Source organism: Protopterus annectens, chromosome 10.part0 (genome assembly GCF_019279795.1).
Source record: "Protopterus annectens isolate FY-2018-M chromosome 10.part0, PAN1.0, whole genome shotgun sequence".
Lineage (NCBI taxonomy): Eukaryota > Metazoa > Chordata > Ceratodontiformes > Protopteridae > Protopterus > Protopterus annectens.
Window position 1 is genome coordinate 783728687 of NC_056744.1, and position 19394 is coordinate 783748080.

The 19394-nt window shown below is 40.3% G+C and overlaps 1 protein-coding gene across 1 annotated transcript in view; it reads right to left on the minus strand.

Moving 5' to 3' along the window:
• WLS (Wnt ligand secretion mediator) overlaps positions 1 to 19394 on the minus strand; it is a 903497-nt gene that overhangs the window by 859262 nt on the left and 24841 nt on the right. The window lies entirely within an intron of this gene.

Genomic DNA, 19394 nt, shown 5'->3' on the forward strand with positions numbered 1-19394 from the left:
CTCATTTGACTGACCGGTCTGTAGTTCCCTGGGTCAGACCTTGTGGAGGGGAGCGACTGTTGTGGTCCTCTATTCACTTGGAATGTAGCCTATTTTGAGACCACAGTTGAAGACTGCAAGTGGTCCTGATAAGTTGTATTTTAGGGGATGTTGTCAGGACCCATAGAAGGCCTGTTCCTGGCAGACGTGACTGCCAGCACCTGGTCCATGCCAACAGTTGGGGGAAGTATATTGGAGGGAATTTCATCTGGAGGAGCTGAGACAGGTAAAATTTTAGCTAAATTTGACAGCAGACTTGCTAGGTCAGCCTGATCAGTGAAAGCGATCCTGTCTACCACTAGTTCAGCACACTGCTGTTTTACTTAAGCTTCCATATATACTTGAAGAAGGCCTCATGACTGTCCTTAGCCTGCAAGGACATCCTGACCTCATAGTTGGCCTTGTCAGATTTAAAATCAGCCCTTAGTTTCCTGTTTAATTGTATAAAAGAGCACTTGCCTTTAAGGAAGTTACTCTATCTGATTTGGCCATGAGTTTTTTTTTTGTTATATACCCTGTTTATATGAGGATTCCACCAACGGGGTTTGTTTTGGGTTTATTTCTGGTAGGTATGGCAGCCATTCACATTTGTATAGGGACTCTACTGCACAAGTAACTGTGGTCAGAAATTACAGAGAGTCTTGAATTTTGAAAAACTGTCACTTAATAAAAATTAGTGCAAGGCAAACTACATCCCAACTGTTATTGGTTTAGTTGAGTTTTTCAGGTTGATTTTTTTACTTCAAAAGAGACAGCTTTGTGATCCGACCTCACTAGTGAGGATGCAGCATTGGTGTGTGTGTGTGTGTGTGTGTGTGTGTGTGTGTGTGTGTGTGTGTGTGTGTGTTGGGGGGGGGGGGGGACAGCAATGCTGCAATGCTCTCCTATGTTGGCAAGTACCAGATTCAGCAAGTTTGATCCCCTGGTTGGAGCATGCTCCATCTGTTCCACATTGTTTGTGTAATGTCCAGGAAGAATTGTGCCTGCAAGTCTGAAGCAATACAAGTTTCTCAGTCTATAGAGGGCTAAACCTGTTGGATGATGACCTCCTCTAGTAGGTTTAGGTAAAAGTCATAAGACTGTAGGGGTGTTTACTTTATTTTCATTTGCCTTAGTTTACCAGGAAAGTACAACTGGGTAATATCCACTTTCTGTGGCAGCCCAGGAAGGAAAAAGTTTAATTTGCTTGCATTGCATTATACTAGAGTAGTTGTTTCTATTTACATTTAAACACAAACAGTAGTTACATTCACAGAGGTGTAAGTTACCATATGCAACGTAATGGATTGTACAGGCAGCAGTTATGCACAAAAATGGATTTTTGTCATTTCAGTGATAGGCTGAGTGTATTCCATTCAAGGAGAGTATTTGGGAGTGTGAACAATAAGTTAAAATTTTGAGGAGTATGTGCAGGATCAGGATTGGTCAAGATATTGTTAAAGCAGAGGTTTAAAAACTATCGAATTTAAGAGTTTTAATTTCTGGGGCGGCGAGATACAATTCCAGAGTTTCACAACGTATTGGGATTAGAGGGAGTCTCCAGCAACATTTGGCTCATTTGTAAGTAATTGCAGCTGAAAGCCCACCAGGTGTAGCATCTCTAAGCCACTGAGGAACTGATCGCTTTGGGTCACCCCCCCACTTGTGTGAGTAAGGAATCCCCTCACTCCAGCTAAAAGCAAAAACTAACCAGCAATCATCCCAAAATAGACTGCAGCCCCAGGCTTAACTCCAGGAACCTTGTTATTGCCACTTATGTAGTGTAGATGCCAGCTTTTGTAACTACTGTTATGCCTTGTTAAAATCTGTTAGTCAGCTAGAGTGCATACCCCAGGGGCAATAGCTGCAAACCTAACTCTTACCCCACCCCCACCCCTTTCATTCCGTTTCACTGTTGACAATTTGTTATATGTGAAGGTATGTATCCCCTCTCAATAGTCATAGCCTTCAGTCCCTCCTCCTCCTCAATACTTGTTCTTCACTAAACACCAAACAGAGGTGCAAAGTCTCCAGCTTCTTTTATCTTTAGCTGTAGTGTGTGCAGCAAACAATGAGCAAAGGGGAATACAAATATAAAAGAGAATAAAATCTGCCATTGCAGACTAGTAGGCAGCATACAACTTCCACTTGTGGTGTATTCCTACACATTATGCTTACCTTATTTCCTTGGCTGTCTTTTGATAATTAGATAGGTTTTGCAGAGTGCCTTGGATTCTCCCCTGCTACTCTAAATTCCAATGGATGGTTTCCCTCCCTTCCCCCACACCCCAAGTAGTTGCTCAGGTACAACACACCAAAGGTTTTAAAAAGCCTGAATGCCATATTTGCTCTAATTGCAGCTGAAAGCCCTCCAGGTGTAGCATCTTAGTGTCCCTGGACTAGCTGATAACTATTTAGCTAAGCTCTATCTGGGTGGTGTAGCCCCGCTCCGCTCACTTTGCTCCCCATCCCCCCATATCATTACCTTTACACCTAGCCATACAACCACACCCCCTCACTAATCCTCCACCCCTCTACTTCCTGTTCTCATACTGCCTCTCTTCTTTGCTCCTCCCCACACTTACCTACTATTCCACTATACCTTACTCCCACCCCTCTCATCCTCTGTTCTACATCCCATAAAGTGACATGTCTCTTACAACTCAAAACTATACTTTTACCTTCCCTACTCCTTATACTCTATCACCTCACCTCCTATCACTCACAATTACCTACTTCCTATTTCCATCCCTCAAACACCACTCAACTCAAATACTACACCACAACCCTATCTACTAATTTGTCCCTCCATCCTTCCCCTACCACTCCCATTCCTAAAATAAAAAATATCTCCCCCCTCCCCTTTAAAAGAAAAAAACAAAGTCTACTTACTCAAATTAAAACCCCATTACAAACCTCTACTTCTGTCTGGTGACATTCATCCTAACCCAGGCCCTACAGATACTACCCTGAACAATAACCCCCCTGTATCTAAACCTGCCACCCCCTCCAACCCACAAACCAAGTACAATTCTGCTCGGTGAGCATCAGGAGCCTTGTAAATAAAAGTTCAAGAACTCCATGCTTGGATAGCCAACTACTCCTGACAGTTACCCTAACTGAAACATGGTTAAAACCACACCATCTAGACAGTAAAATCAACCCTCCTGGCTATAATATCCTTAGATTAGATCGACCTAAGAAAATGAGGAGTCTCCATACTCTACTTCAATTGTCTCTCCCAAATCACTCCCACACTAGACTTACCCTCCTTCTCACCAGCTTAACTCCTACTGACCAGCTTAACTCCTACTGACCAACTTCAAACTTAACAGTTTCAACACCATAACCATCGCAGCAATCTATATTCCCCCTGGTGACAACATACTTGAGGACATCCCATCTCACCTCTCACATACCACCCACAATGAAATAACTATACTGGGAGATGTAAATATTGATTGGCTTACAATACAAGCTCCCATCACTACTTCCTGTATAAACCTACATGGATTTGAGCATCTAGTCACAACCCCAACCTACATTAATACATCTCACCTACCTAACTCTCTTCTAAACTGGATATTGGTCTCCCACCCTCAAAACTATCATAACTCCCAAACCCTTCCAAATGCCCTCCATGACCACTGCCCTACAACAGTTAACAGACATACTCCCCACCTTACCAAACCTAACAGATTTATTACCACCCACTCACTTTCTCATTTCTGTCCTAACTCTCCAAAATTAACTGGTGTTACCTCACCACTCTTCCTTTAGATGAAGCCGTCCACTCCTTCAGCACTACATTCCTAAACATTCTCAACTCCTTTGCTCCTTTTTGCACAAATTAGAATCAAATCTAATACTGTTCCCTGGCTCACTAAATCTACCAGAACCCTCATGAAAGACCGGGATAGGATTTGGAAAAATTGGAGTAAAACTAGGACCCCTTCTCTTCTTCAGAAATATAAAGAACTCAGAAATAAAACAAATAAAATCATCCATCATGACAAAATAAACTTCTATGCCAATCCTCCCTCTACTCTTAAATAAGACCCAAATAAATTCTGGAGCTCTGTTCAACAGACTCTTCATCCAGGAAACAATACTAACACCCCCACAAACTCTATACCTCTTCCAAACCCTCCTAACTCCTTCTCAAAAGCAGCAGCATCAACTAACTATGTAAAAAGTCATTACTCTTTAAACTTAAACCTTGCTCCCAATCTGTTGACAAGCTACCCTCTTAATTCCTGCAGACTGCCTCTGAACCTCTTGCCTATCCCGTAACCATCTTAAATCAACAGATGGATTTCTGAATCCTATGTCCCCAATGTATGGAAGAAGTGCTTTTCTCTACCCATTCACAAAGGGGGAAACTCCTCAGACATATCCAACTTCAGACCCGATTGCCATACTCTCTCCACACTCAAATATCCTGGAGCAAGCAGGTAATACATTACCTTCACCAGGAAAACCTTCTCACACCCACACAGCATGGTTTCTGTCCCAAGCATAGTACAACTACTGCACTCATATCATTTATAAACATAGTCTCCCTAGCTCGTGAAACTTGTCTCATGCCTATTCCTTGACCTTTCTAAAGCCTTTGACACTGTCTCGTACCCGCTCCTTCTAGATAAACTAACTTACATTTCTCTCCCCCTACTATCTCCTGGTTCTCCAGCTCTCTCTCTCTACCCACCAACAATCAGTTAAATGTCTCTCTGCACTATCCTCCCCTCTCACTGTACAAGTGTGATTCCCCCCAGGGTCCATACTTGGACCACTACTCTAATATTTTCACCAACTTGCTCTACTCCTCTTGTCCCCAGTCATCTTGTGCAATATGCTGATGACTCAACAGTTATAACCATTGCTGACAACCCAACTGACCTCCACTCAACTACCTAGGCATCCTTCCACACCATTGAGACTTGGCTTACTGATATCAAACTAATACTTAATCCAAACAAAAAACTAAGCTCCTACTTTTCCTCCTTAAAAACATCACCACACTCAAAAGTACATTTACCATCTTATCCTGCAACAACACTACCATCCCAGCTGAATCTAATACTAAATTGCTAGGTGTTACAATAGATCAGCTTAAGTTTGATCTCCACATTACTAACTCTGTAAAAAGAACTCGGAAGACCTTTTCTATAGCAAGAAATACTTAACACTGCCCGAATAACTCCCTCCCAGACTTTATTACTCCCAACACTCCTGTACAGCTACCACATATTCACAAACCTAAATTCTACACTTATTTCAAAGCTTGAAACTACCTATAATAAGATTGCCAGATTTGCAGCTAACCAAACCTACAAGTCACACCACTGCTTAGCACTACAGCAACTAGGCTGGCTTGTATTCCCTCAGCTGCTCCAACTATACCAACTACAAATCATCCACACTATCCTCTATCTACCCTCCTTCTGCCCCAGCCTCTCCACTATCATATCCAAATATTCCCCTGCTAGGACACTACGCAGCTCAAATCAAATTATTAGACATCTACAAACCCAAAACCAAAATAGGCTGCCTTCTCTATAAACTATAACCCAGCTACATCCTGGAACCAACTCCCCTTGGAAATAAAATCCCTCCAGCATAGCAAAAGTTTCAAATTAGCCACAAGGAAATACCTAAAAACAAAGTGGTCTTGCCACTGTAGCCAACCACCATCCTTTCACCTATTTCACCACCTCACTCTTAATGCATCTCTAAACTATTCCCCCAGCTCTCCCCTTCCTCCATCTCCAACCACTCTTAATTCTTACAGTCTCAAAACAACCTACCTGTCTAGTCTGTCTCCTATACTCAACCTCCCCTACATCTCCTACTAGCCATTCTTACTTTCCTGTTTCCAAACTCCTATACAACTAGATCCTACCCACTTTAAATAAGCATCTGCCTAACTATTAACTCATTTTGCTCTAAGCAGTTTAAATAATATTGTCACTTGTCACATTTTCTTCTGGTAATTGTTTAAAACCTTGTTTGTAACAACTCACATACTTGTCTGCCAATTGTTAATACTCTGTGTAATTGAATTGCCTGAGGAGCTTTTTTTCTCTCCAGGTCTCTGCTTGTAAGATCCTATAGCTGATTGTTACTACTACGTTACTAAAATTATTAAAATTGTTTTCTAGTCCTGATGAGCTTTTCTCCCCAGGTCTCTGCTGAAAATGAGACAAAAGCTCAGCCAGACTAACCCGGTTAACAAATGTAAAATAAAATAAACAAACAACAACTATAATAGAACAGAGGTTTCTTGCTGGACAGTAGGGTAGTAATACGTTCTGTACCGTAGGGCATTTTTCTGGCTGAAGAATGAGTGTGTGCTGCAGTTAGTTGTGAATACATTAGGTAGTTGTGTAGTTCAAGCTAGTTTAATTGCTTTAAGCTTTGGCAGTGGCGAGTCCTATGAGGGAAACTAGTGGCAAATTTAGCTATTTTACTGTAGCAGGAGGCAAGTTTTTCATGGAGTAGTGTTCAAGTTTGTTAGGATAGGAGTGGTGTATGTAAGAGTCTGCAATAACAAGGTGAGGACTACAGTTTTTCTTTCAGCATCTGTATGGAATCCATCGATCCTATAAAAGGCAGCCCAATTTCTGATGTGTATGTAGATTTAATGGTGTGCAGTACATGGTGGTCATATTTGAGATTGTACTAAGTATAGATGGTGACCTGTAGCTAACCAAGATGTAGCGATAAACCTTACATCTGGTGACTTGCACATGGATGAGCTCCATTTCTACAAACCTAGAGGTATGCTTTCTGCCAACATAAAATCGATACAACTCCACCTTTGGCCCAAGTCTGTGGTGTTGCACATCTAGTGTGTGGAAGGCACTATAGCTTGCACTACTGGAGTACTTTCTATGGCTTTAAACCTAGTCTCTAACATGGCACAGAAGTTTACATTCTCCACAGTAAGGAGGGCTTGAAGGGTGTTGCTGTTTAATGCTAGAAACCTAACTCAACACAACAGTTGCTTTGAGATGTTCACTATGTTATTGGCTTTGTCTTTTTGGGCATTGCCTAAAAAAGGCTTTAAGGGGAGGATAAAGTTTTAGCCAATATCTTAGTTACAGATAGGTGCAATACAGTCTTGGCAAAGCAATGTGGTCTGTTGGCCATGTCCCACCATGTGGACAGACACTAGAAGACACTAGAGTCAATTATTAGAATCAACTCATGTTCATACTGTGGCATCATCCTTAGTGAAGGTAAATGCTAGCAAAGCTATATGTACCATTCACACATTAGTGCATCTTTTTGCCTCCAGTGGGGAAGGGCAGAGAGAGGAGGCATTTTTTTTTTTTTACTATATATATATATATATATATATATATATATATATATATATATATATATATATATATATATACATACATATACACACACATATACATATATATACATATACACACACACACAAAAAACTATCCATTATCTATATCTAATATCATAAATCTATATACAGATAAATAGATGTATAGTCTATATATAGAAATCTGTACTTTTGTACAAGCATATATGTTATATATGCCATACATACACACAAATAAAAAAAACTATATCCATTATCTATATCTAATATTATAAATCTATATACAGATAAATAGATGTATAGTCTATATATAGAAATCTGTACAAGCATATACATTATATATACTCTACATACGTATACATACACCTCTAAGCTAGCTACACATCTTTATAAAATGCAGACACACACACACACACACACACACACACACACACACACACACACACACACACACACACACACACACACACACACACACACACACACACACACACCTCTATACATCCTATTATCCAAAACAGATGTAAAGTCCTCAGAATTCATTCCTTTTATTTATAGAGTAGTTAGTTAACCAGGATAAAAAATACTGGTCCACATGAACTCCGTCCAGGAGCACTGTCTGGTTAAGTGACAGTCTCAAAGTCACAAAGTAGCTGAGACTGCGGAAATCAAACCCTGGACTATAGAAAGCAGCTTGTCAATTACTCAAGCTTGAATTCTGATCTGTCAACATTCAAACACACAGCTAACAAAGTGTGATTAAAATTCACTGCTAAAAAGTTAATTGTATCCAAATCAGGGCTTCTCTGTGTTCATTTTAATTTTAAAACAGAACTCAAAACATCAAGATACACTTCCCCCGAAACAACTGGCAAGGCAGATTACACAGGTTTTCTTCAACATATCAGTGCATGAACTCTGCCAGTTTACCTCTCCTTCAACTATTTGCACTGCGTTTCTTGGCTTTTTAGGAGAGATCAAGCGCACTGCATTCCTGTTTATAACCGCCTTTAGCTGAAAGACCTTATACCCTACATCATTTCAAATTAGCGGCAGTCTCTCTTTTTCACTCACCATAAACAAAGTCTTTCAAAAGCTCTCAATTGCATTAGGTCTTTACTGATTAAACCCAGAGGCCTACTGACCCTGTGCTACATTAAGTCTGCCAGTAAACCAACAGCCTTCTGACTTTCTACTCCATTAATTCTGCTCTGAGGAGCTATCCCTCACTAACAAATGAGCAAACACAAAGGCATTCTGCTTCATTGCACTAACCAAAAGCGGGACAGGAATAAACAAGCTAATTTCCAGAGCTGGTCTGACTCATTCTCAATCTCAGACAGACAACACAGCAAGTTCAACTTCTGCTGGAAGTAAAAAAAAAAAAAAAAAAAAAAACATTTGAAATGGCTTTACTTCTGTAATCTGCAAAATGGCATAGCTTACATGATAAACTTAACACAAAACTACTAAGCTCAAGTCATTTTGCTTTTTGGTGGTAGAAAAGGGAAGAAAAGCTATTTGATAGCATGCTGACAAATTAAAAAACACTGAACTGCCTTGTCTCAGAAGCAAAAGCTTCAGAAAACGTGGCTTCCCTGAAAGATTCAGTGTGAAAGTTAAAACTTCTCATTGGCTAACACCAAAAATTAAACTGAATTTTTATTTTACTCATTTTCAGTTTGATTACCTGGGAAGTCCACTGGGCCCAAAAGTGTCCGTTTTCAGTGGAGGCCCAGGGAGAAAAGCTCCATAAGCAATACAGAAAGGTTACATAATTTTTAACGGTATAATACATATACAATATAAATACAGTAAGGACATTAATAAAAACTACAGCATACCACACAGTTAACAGATATTAGAGAACATCACAGTTTACAGGTGTTTGCATTCAGATCTAAGGGTTCTAGAGTTCTTATACTAGTAGAAGGGAGACAGTTTACATGTAGTTATTTAAAATAAGGTATATACTTGAAGTGCAGTCAACAGAAGTAATTTATTTACATTATATACAAATTTGAAATCAAGTGAGAGTTGCTTAAATCAGTAACTGAGAGCTTGAGTCTGTTCTAAGAGAACAGAAATACGAGTTGGAGGGAGATTAGGAGCAGGGAGTATAAATAACTCCTTGGGGAATTTCCTTAAATTTAGGTAGGGTGAAAGCAGGAACATTTCCATTTGGGTGAATGGCATGAGAAAAGCTGGGTTTTGAAGGTTTCTGAGTTTGAAATAATCCTAAATCAGGGAGGGAGAGAATTCCATTTGAACTCCAGCTTTTCAATCTGGTTTCAGTAGCCAGCAGAGGGGATCTCCATTAAAGCCCCAGAACATGTTAGATAAATTTGAGGTTTACTAAAAAACACCTACAGTACAACCAGAGCACCTACAGTCCTTGCCATTCCTTTACCTTTCATCATGAACAAGTGCCACTTACTGTTCACCTAGAGAGCCCAATCCACTGTTTTACGAGAGCGAAAGAACCACATCCTCATATATGGAGGTGCCAATGTCCCTTTCCCAACACTTCACACACAGTAGCAAAAAGCTCCTGTACAAAATGGAGATCACGGTCATTTGAGGCCAAGACAACAGGTGCATACCCAATACAAGTAGCTCTCATTTTCCTAGAAGACAGGATATGTCCAGACATTGGCTGCATCTTGGCCCTGAGATAGCAAAGGAGGTGCTTTCTTTGTGGAATCCTACATCCACCTCTAGTTCAAGCTTAATATACCAAGAATACGCTTCTCATATACAGAGACCAGATGGCACATAGCAGCCCTGAAACCCCAAACTGTTAAAATAGAACTGTAGCTGGAACTGCTTTAATGCCAAGAAAACATGCACTGATCAACTTCTATGACCCCGCCAACATTTGCAAGAATGAAGACATTTACAGACCCCACACCAGGAAGGAATAAACATTGTGTCTACTAAATCATAAACCCGATTACTGAAAGTATTTTTCTAGCACCCCAACACGTTTTCCCCCAGGAGGAGGAAGAGTGTCACCCATCTATAACCAGGTACATCAGTCCTGCTCCACCTTTCTGAAAATGCAGACCAATACCACTGTTTGCTAATCCAGAGACGTACCCAAGCCATCCATGTAAGAAGGTACGGCAATACCAGAGTAATGCTAACATTTCCATCCAGACCTCATCTTGCTTCTAAATAATACCAGACAGAAAACAAAGTTTACTCAAAATCACATCAATTACATTTAGCATTCACAAGAAATTTAAGTGTTGAACACCTTTACCTGGGTAAAGCAGCTACTCTGATTCTATATAGTAATAGAATAAAAAAAATAAAATAAAATAAAATAATAAAAAGGCAAGGAGCTGGTTCCTTGAAGCCAGCCTGTACATTCTTTGGATAACTTGAGGGGACCCATGCATTTGATGAAGCATTTTGGACCTGCTTCTGTCCATTAGCAGTTCAGGGGTAATTTTTCCATTCAGTCCACAGATCCAGGTTGTGCTCGACTATGGACAGATCTAATCTTTGTTTTATGTGGATGGGGAGTCTGTTCCAGAGCAGTGGTATCCTCAGAGATACATGTCTCTCCAAACCACTCTGTTGATGTTACAGAAGAGGTTTAGAGTCCTAGACATATTTCTGTTGCCATTTGACTTTATGTGCAGTAAAATCCATCAGTAATGGGTCAGAGGATGCCTTGTATGCCAGACACAGGTTACCTCTAAGCAGTCTTGTCTATAACCTCATTCTGTCCACACCCAATTCATCTAGCACACTCCACCCCCAGTTTCCCCACCCCCAGTTTCCCCATCCACTCATTAAAAATCTCACATCAGCAGCTCAGGTTTGTGTTCTTACCTTTCTTCCTCACTTTAAATCACTCAGCAGCAGCAACTAATGCTGCCTACACTTGGATGCCACCAGACTCATTCACCATGGTTAGGATCAGGCTGGCTTTCCCATAGGCAGAAGCAGAAGGAATTAGGTTACACCTCAGAGGATCATTGGCAATAGAAAACACAAATGTAACACAAGGCACATCGATTCAACCTTCCACAGTGCCCTACATTAAAGCACAAACATGTCCAGACACAATGCCTGCCAGCTAATCTTTATCAATAAGACAAAAACAAGCCACCACAGAGGGTAACAGTCTTCCAGTATGCTGTTCACTTCTACACTACTTGTGTTGGGAAAGTACAGGGCTACCAATGGAAAATGGATGTATCCTGGTGGTCAGTGGAGGTAATGCAACATGACACAGACAAGACAGAGGCAGACTGGTTAGGCTGGTAAAGCTGAAAAACTGAAGTATTTAAAAAATGCATAGCCTGTATGAAAAAGCTACTCCAGACATTCCAGTTTAGATGGCAATACAGAAGCAAAGACCTCCACTAGGGTAGTGGTGTCCTCAGGGGTACTTCAGAAAGGAATAGACTCCAGGTCCATCGTAGATGCTGCCACTTGGTCCACTGTACATACCTTTACCAAACACTACAAAACGGATGCCATCTCCAGCTCCAGGGCAGCCTTCACTGTGAGTTCTGTCTGGGCTATTGGACATATCTACTCTGTAACCAACCACCCTTCTTTCCTCCTCAAACTCTGGCATATGTCAAGAATACTGCAACAGTGATTTCAGTCAGGACATCATATAATTGTGCAAGAACTTGTAACAGTATATGTCCTACTGATCACTGCTGCAGTATTCCATCTCCTGTTCTCTCACTTCAACCTTTATTTTCCTCTTCCCCTTGGCTTTAACCTCTCCTCTGTTAAATGGGGACAGGGGAGTTCTCTTACCTATCAGGTATACCCCTCCTAGCTCAGTAGTCTTCAGACCACTGGTTTGGAGATTGTGTGGCTGCTCAGACTCATACACCCATCTATAGAGCCAAACACATACAAGCTGAGGGCATGCAGACATACTACCTAGAGAAGGTAAAGCTTTGGTACCCTGACTGGACATTATTGGTGGCAACCCATATGTCAGGAAACTGTAATAAGGATTTCAGTCAGGATATCTATGGGAAACAAGCTAACCAGAGTTCTAGCACGTTCCCTCTTTCTGAGCATCTTCTGTTGCTCTTGGAGTTTTTGGGGCCTGCTGACAAAAAGCTTGGGTAATTTCTTGAATTAGGTGGAACAGAACATGCCCTTAATATGCACCTATTTTATATAAAATTTCATTGCAGTAAAGACTGAGTGAGTAAATTTCACCAGCCCCAGCATTTTATGCTGGTATTGGTCAAAATAGTTAAACACACAGTAAATAAAATACAAAAAAAAAAAAAAAAAAAACCACTACTAGCTCTACTGCTCAATTCAAATCCTGTCATACACATGCTTACATATGAAGGCAAACTCATGCAGTCAATTATAACATGATCACTGGTGATGTAAACCTTGCAATACTTCTCATATTCACAGGCTCTGCAACTGAGACTTGTGGGAGATCCAGCGATTTTTGAAAGAAAGACTAGATCAGCGCAAAATTTTAAAGTTGTAACATTTGCAAATTTAAAATTTGCCTCAGCATCTTTTTTTTTTGTGGAGTAACTGCCATTTATTACAGATGTGAACTGCATTTAACCAACTGAACTGTCCAGCTGCAAGGCCAAGCTGTGTAAAAGTTATAACCAAGGTACACCTTCTGAGCATAACAGCAGTGACTGTTGTGCTCAAGAAAGCATCACCTGTGTCCTGTCCACATTTTTCTTGGGAGCATAGCAAGTCTGAATTAAAAATTGTTAAGTGCCAATGATCAAATGCACATTGCATCAAAAAACAAAACTGGCCGGAAACACATCAACCTATGGGTTCTTGAGATAGTGTCCGTCAAGTGTGCATTCACTTTTATACCCATCTAAATCCACATTAGACATCTTTAACTACAAGGAAATATGAACAGCAGTGACATAAAAGGAAAGGTTTGGTTTTGTTGGAAAAAAGCATCCCTTTTATTATGAGACAAACTGCTTTGCAAGTAAACAGTTAAAAGGGGTGTGGGGGCAGCGATACCCATAAACATGCAAGGAGGCAAACTCCCTCTGCAAAAGTTCTATCTACCTAAAAGGAACACATCTACCAATGTGCATCTCAACATTATGGTACATGATTTTATTTTTGACCAGATATTTTATCGCCAGACATTAAACTGAGCAAGCCCAACGATCATAACGGCAGCTATTCTATCTGCATTACAAACAGTCCAAAGCCTTTTCTTTAGGCTTAAGGATTATTCAGCCCATAAACCTAATATAGCCAGGTGTGCCTGACTGCCAAGTCCTCTTTCACAGTCTATCCAAGGCCCAGGATTTCTCATCTGAAAAAGCATTTTAAACTGACAAAGTTCTTGCTACCGCTGAACAAGCTTGGATCTATTTGCTGTGGGGGTCTGCTTTTAAAGTTAAGCCAACCCTTCCTCTCTCTGTAAACTTTAGAAATACTGGGATTGCAGCAGAAGGGCAAGACTATGGAAAGAGGCTTTGACTACACCTTAGTAGTGGTTCAAATTAAATAAATTTGATACACACACACACACACACACACACACACACACACACACACACACACACAAGTTTTTCCACAGGCCGGTTTACCTAGGCAATCAGATGGGTGCAGCCAACCTCAAGACAATTATGAGTGTTAGCAGCTCATTCAATAAGATTCCAGCATCACACAGGGTGGACAAGAGGAGTCTCATCTAAGATACCTGGGTGGAAAAAATGGAAACTGCAGATGTCAGGAACATTCTAGCCTAAAGAAAAAAGCCTGCTGGTCGCTTAATCCTAAAGAGGCTAGAGGAGAAATTGTCCATCCTAAACAAGGAAGCTTTTACAGTGTGCTGAAAGACATATCCAATGCAACTCCCCCCATCTGAATTGTTGCACCTAGAGCCTTGAAGCAACACCAACATTAAATAATGTGAACTGCCCATCTTAGATTTCCCCTCTCCCCAAGTTTAAGAAAAACTATTTGGCATTTTATAAAATCTGACTTTAAAAGTTGGCTTACTGTAAAATACCCTTTGTCACACCTACTTATCAGTTATGACCAAGTACTCTAGACACAGTACTGTATTAAAAAAAGAGGATAGACGAATATAGACAAAGTATGGAAAACATGAGGTAAAAAAAAAGAAAATAATGAAGGCATGCCTAGTGAACGCGGCTCAGACTTCTACAATATAGAAGCGCCTCATTGATAAAGAAACTGAGGAGGATTCAAGTTAAATGGGACAAATATTGTTAAAACGGTGTTTAACAGCCGATACGAAGTCCATCAACATGGCATATCTTAACTTGGTAATATTTGCCCACATGCTCCAAATCTGTCAGATTGCGGGGGCATCTCTTGTGCACAGCCCTCTTCAGGTCACCCCCCCCCCCCATTTTCTATTGGATTTAGGTCTGGGCTTTGGCTGGGCCATTCCAAAACTAAACTAGTTTTCTTCTGCTGAAGCCATTCTTTGTCGATTTGGATGTATGCTTGGGGCCATTGTGTTGAAAGGTGAAATTCCTCTTCAAGCTTTCTAGCAGACACCTGAAGGTTTTGGGCCAAAACTGACAGGTATTTGGAACTATTCATAATTCCATCCACCTTGACTACAGCCCCAGTTCCAGTTGAGGAAAAGCAACCCCAAAGCATGATACTGCCACCACCATGCTTCACCGTTCTTTTGGTGACGCGAAGTGTTGTTTTTGTGCCAAATGTAGCTTTTGGAATTGTGGCCAAAAAGTTCAACCTTGGTCTCATCAGACCATAACACATTTTCCCACATGTTTTTGAGAGATTTTATGTATTGTTTTGCAAATTTTAGCCAAGCCTGGATGTTTTTCTGTGTAAGAAAAGGCTTCCATCTTGCAACCCTACCCCATAGTTCAGACATATGGAGAATACGGTGGACTTGTCACATTTAGTACACAACCAGTACTTGCCAGAAATTCCTACAGCTCCTTCAGTGTTGCTATAGGTCTCTTAGCAGCCTCTTTGACCACTTTTCATAGTCATCAATTTTGAAAGGACATCCAGTTCTTTGCAATGTCACTGTTGTTCCATATTTTCTCCACTTTTTGATGACTGTCTTCACCGTGTTCCATGGTATATCCAATGGAGTGGAAATTTTTTTGTACCCTTCTCCTGGCTGATACCTTTCAACAATGAGATCCCTTTGATGCTTTGTAAGCTCTCTGCAAACCATGGCTTCATTAGGCAATGGAGTAAATGCCAGGAAAATCCTACTAGGACAGCTGAACTTTATTTGGGATTAATCAGAGTCTCTTAATTGATGGCAGGTGTGTACCCAAGAAGACTGAATGCTGTAATTAAATCAAAAGGTGCTTCAGCAAAGTATTAGTTTAATGTGTGTGCACACCTTTATGCAACCAGCTTATTGTATGCCCCCCCCCCCAAACAGATTGTTTTTCAAATTGAATTGTACAGGTTACAGGTAAACATTAAAGGTGGGAAAAGTTTTGAAATGATTTACTGTGGTCTCATTTTTCATCACAAAAACCTGGCATTTTAACAGGGTTGTGTACACTTTATATCCACTGTAAGTGGCCAAGGTTACTGTTTTTTTTTTGTTTTTTTTTTTTGTTACTGTTATAGGCTAGTTCAGTGGTATGAAAACCACAGTTAGTTTTGGAGGTGTTTAATTTCAGGAGATTTATTATTAGCTGTGCACTACATATCTGATCATTTTAAGCAATTTACCTGGACCACTTTTCTATAAACTATATTGCCGCGGTGGTATGGGGGTAGCGTTGTTACCTCACAGCAAGAGGTTCTCCCATTCGATTCTCGGCTTGGCTTGGGAGTGCCTTCTGTGTGGAGTCTGCATGTCCCCCCCACGGTTGGGTAGCATTCAAAAGACATGCGTGCATAAACGGGCATACCTTTGTTGAAGGTTGGGCGTCAAGCTGGCACCTCGGCGTTTCGTAAAAATCTACTGCCAATCATTAGCAGACCGGAGTTCCGCTGTGCCGACCCCTTACCGGGAAAAGCCGAAAGAACAACAACCTCTTTCTATAAACTATACCAAAACAGAATCTTTAATAAAAATTCTGGCAAGAACTCTGTGAATTCTAGCTGCTACAACATAGGATTTGGTGATCTCAAGAAACAATGACACTGGCTCGTAAAGAGTTGCACCATCCCAAAATGGACACTGCAGTGCTGCACATAGTCAACGTTCCTTCCCTCCTGTGCATACATGGCACAAATAAACATTCACTCCTCAACCTGCACACACAGTACACATCAACATTACTGCTAATAGCTCTCAGCCATTCACCTTCAAAATAATTACAGAAAAGGGTCTCAAAATCAGGGGCACATTTTAGATACTCCTATTAGCTTAGAAAGTTGATAGAGGAGAATCTGAGTGAATATGCATTTTTTTTTCATAAAAAGTTTTCCAACTGTAGTAATTAATCGGGAAGTACTGATGGATATCCACCACCTTTTCTAAAATAAAAGTAATAGCTGGAAGTGGGATGGAGGTTGCACGTATTAGTCAAAATTAGGACAATCAGAGAATCCTTGCAAACTATTTGTAAACTTCCTGACATAGCAGAGAGTAAACATCACTTCTAAAAGGTTTAACAGTAACAGCACTTAGGAGGGGTGAATAATTGTGCACCATGTCTCATGCTACAGGACTGCTTTACAGGTGTGTTTGCCCAATTTTGGAACATACTTAAAGAGATCAGTGCACTACATTACATATGTACGCACAAAACAAATCAGACAACATAGAAGTGTTGAGAGATATAGACTACAAGGGTCTGGATGAATAAGTAAAGATGACTAGAAATTTACATGAGAAAAAGGATTTTATTTTTGGAAATGACCACATGTACGGGATCAATAAATTAAGATCCTTCATTTGTTATCTAAAGGCACCCAATAAAGTAGCACGAATAGAAGAATTTCTCTGAAATGTTGGAGATATGAAGATGCACGAATGATTCATATGTTTTCAGAGTGTAGGAGTGCATAACAAAAAAGGACAGGCAAATCAAGGGTGGAATGTGGCATTTAGTAAAACCTCAGCTTGGTCCTGGAAAACATTGGAATTCTGAAAAGAACAGCACGCCAATGTAAGGAGGAAATTACTATGCGAATGCAACTGGCATTTTTACCAAAAAGGGAGAAAAACTCACTGCGTAAAAAGTTTTAATGTGTATCAAACTGATTAAAACAAATTGATTACTACAAATTGAATATTGTAGAAACTAAACCTAAACGTTGGAGGTCTGCGACAAGTTTTGTTCAAATTCCAATAAAACCAAGGGCTTTAAGCTATACTGGATGAATACGATTATTCAGGTTTGATAACTATATGTGGAAGACAGAAAATTTCAAGCATATGTAATGTTTAAAAATTGTTTAATTCTAAAGTTGTTGAATTTACTTGCATCCTTGTTTGCGTCACTTTGGAACATTTAATAAAGATTTAAAGTGAAGCATTATTTCACTCACTACACGGCTCCGACATAATCAGGCTAAGGAGACAGTAAGCTTTACAATCAACTCACTTTCATGAAACAATGATACTGAATATATACAGTGAGTGCAGTGAACAGAGTAAATGAAAAGGGGTTATTGTCATTTGTTAAACAAGTGAACGGATACCCAAAGTCTTTTTCAAATGGTAACCTGCCCAAATAAGTAGATAAATAATGTAGCTACAATAATCTTAAATATTTACACATTTATATTACGGAGCAGATTCAATAAAGCCTACACCAAGTATACACCAAAAATTCAGATATTTTGTGCTTTCTAGTCACTCAAAGATTACACTAAATGTACATATTAGTCTGCACTTTGTGGTAACGTAAAATCCTCTCAATATTTAAAACTGCAAGAACATCAGTTGGAAAACTAAAATTAGGAGGAAGAAGGTGCAAGTTATGTCTGTGTTGTCTGCTCACTCAGAATAGTGTACACAATGCTTTATTGAATCTGGCCCTATATATGCATGTGCAAAGGGTAAGACAATATGGTAAAAAATCTACAAAGATGGCATTAAATTCCTGATATTCTGCATTTATATTTCTCCCCAATAATCAGTCAATAACCTTACAGACTAACTTTTGAATTATCAATATTCATTCATTCTGCAGGAAAAACCAGAGTGCCCTCCCACACTCAAAACAGTGAACTTAGGTTCATAGGTTCATACTAGGCTATCTGCCCAAGGGCATTTATAAGCCTAGCCCATAGTTATGTGGCTTTCGCCACCCCTTTAGTTTGAAGAAACTATGCCTATTATTTTGCTGTGCCTCTGTCAAGCAGTGACACTGAAGTAATCCCTGGGGTATATCTGCGATCTCCCATCCATTGGTCAAGATTCCTCTTGAACAAGGCCAGCGAGGTGCTCTGCCTCACATGTACCGGGATTTTGTTCCACAGCATAGGGAGTCTCTGGGTGATGAATCTGTCCCTCCAGCACGTTCTATTAATAACCATGTCAAGGTTTAAGTCTCCCACCCTTGTAGTTCTGAGGGATCTAGATTTTTTGAGGTGAAGCATATTCATCAAATCTGGGTTTGACATGGCCTTATATGTCAGGCACAGGTCACCTCTGAGCAAGCGGTATGCGACTGAATAGAGCTGGAGTTCTTTCAGTCTGGCAGCATAAGACATATTTTTGAGACCCTTTATCCTTTTGGTGAGGAACTTTTGGGGCCTTTCCAGCTGCTGCAGGTGTCGGGTCAGATACATTCCGAATGGGGCATTGTACTCAATCATAGGTCTAATGAGAGATGAGTACAGGGGGACGATGACCTCCCTAGATCTAGATGTGAATCCTTTCATGATCAGGTGGGCAATGTAGAAGGTTTTCCTAACTACTTTGGCAACATGAGTGTCAAACGAAAGGTTACTGTCAACCTGGGTCCCCAGATCCCTGATGACTTCTTCTGTGCTCAGTGGATTGCCACCTATATGGTAGCTAGGGGTAACCTTGTTTTTCCCGAAGGGTATGACTACGCATTTCTTGGCGTTTAACTTGCACCAGTTATCCATTTCTGTG